General features: G+C 46.5%; 1 protein-coding gene across 1 annotated transcript in view; it reads right to left on the bottom strand.

Moving 5' to 3' along the window:
* The window catches only part of HEPH (hephaestin), a 163,184-nt gene that overhangs the window by 81,800 nt on the left and 80,248 nt on the right, over window positions 1-1,136 (bottom strand). The window lies entirely within an intron of this gene.

Here is a 1,136-nt window from a genome sequence, read left to right as displayed (position 1 = left end):
CAGGGGTGGGAGGGGAGGGAGGGAACACTGTTAGATAGGTAGAGATAAGTATTGATTTGGGTGAAGAGAAAGGGAATGTACCAAATGTGAGTGATCATCATGGTGGCATTGAGGAAGAGGAAGACATCGAGAGGTACATGGGAGGTACAAACAACAAAGATGGACCCTTTTGCACATACAGTTCTGCGTTGTCAGTGAAGGCAAACATGTGTAAGGGTGGATAGATGGGGGGGACAGGCTGAACTATTAGGTATGTCTATGAAGTGGGGATTGTACCCAAGAACATATATAGAGTCGACAGACAATTGTCCTATAAATTTATGTGTATGATCTGACTTCCCAGGTGTATAGTAGAGCTGACAAGGGACAAGTTTGTAGTCAGTTCTTGGTCACAGTCAGCTACCCAGAGGGAGCTAGTAGTTGAACCTGTAGGCTTGGGACCATAGTCGCGGGGGATATCAATATCAATTGGCATAACATACTATATAAAACATTGTTCCACCTCCCACTTAGGGACGTACAGACTGGGATCTTAAAAGTTTGCAAGCAGCCATCTAGATGCAACAATGAGTCTTTCCTCGTTGTGGTAGTTATGTTTGTGTGTCCACTTGGCTGGGCCTGTTTAAGTGGCTGGGCAGCTGGTGAAAGTTATTCCCCATGATTAGACTGGCAATCAATTCCATGGTGGGCTCTACCACAAGCAGCTGAGTAGCTACATTTGGTTATGTGGTCTGCTTCCTGTATATAAGCAGCAGCTTTGGGAATGGTCTCCAGCCTATGGCAAGCTTGGACCCTGCATGTAGCCATGTCATTGCTTAGCAGCATGCTATGCTCTGCCGACCTTGGGACTTACAATGGACTGAAGTTAATGGCCTGTCATGTGGTTTGGTAATATCGGGACTGTGCCTTTTTACTTGTCAACCTTGTGGCTTCTCAGCCTCAGTGGCCAGGAGCTGTCTGAGTGAACATATACCTCTAGCTCCAGTGGGCTGTGAGCAGGAGGCAGAGTTGGACCCCAAGATTGAGGGACTTTCACCCAGCCCCTAGATCCTGGCACTCTGAACTTGGACTTAAAGCCTCCAAATTGTAAGAATACACTCTTGTTTGTTTAAGCCATCCCATTTGTGGTATATTCT

This window comes from Orycteropus afer, unplaced genomic scaffold (assembly GCF_000298275.1).
Source record: "Orycteropus afer afer isolate SDZICR_OR568_19922 unplaced genomic scaffold, OryAfe1.0 scaffold01219, whole genome shotgun sequence".
NCBI lineage: Eukaryota > Metazoa > Chordata > Mammalia > Tubulidentata > Orycteropodidae > Orycteropus > Orycteropus afer.
This window is presented reverse-complemented; position numbering and strand designations above follow the sequence as displayed.